This window comes from Lupinus angustifolius, chromosome LG03, assembly GCF_001865875.1.
Source record: "Lupinus angustifolius cultivar Tanjil chromosome LG03, LupAngTanjil_v1.0, whole genome shotgun sequence".
Taxonomy (NCBI): domain Eukaryota; kingdom Viridiplantae; phylum Streptophyta; class Magnoliopsida; order Fabales; family Fabaceae; genus Lupinus; species Lupinus angustifolius.
The window spans coordinates 19,633,058-19,633,436 of NC_032011.1; positions in this window are offsets into that span (position 1 = coordinate 19,633,058).

A 379-nucleotide genomic window follows, 5' to 3' on the forward strand; every position below is an offset into this window, starting at 1 on the left:
AGGATGAGGATAGGTTGAGGATGAGGAGGAGGATAGGATGAGGATGAGGATGAGGACGAGGAGGAGGAGGAGGAGGACGAGGATAAGATGAGGATGAGGAGGTGGATGAGGATGAGGATAGGATGAGGATGAGGATAGGATGATAGGATGAGGATGAGGATGATAATAGAATGAGGATGAGGACAAAGATAGGATGAGGAAGAGGATGAGGATGGGGATGAGGATGGGGATGAGGATGAGGATGCATATGAGGATAGGATGAGGATGAGGATACAGATGAGGATAGGATGAGGATGAGGACAAATATAGGATGAGGAAGAGGATGAGGATGAAGAGGAGGGTAGGATGAGGATGAGGAAGAAGATGAGGATGAGGAAGT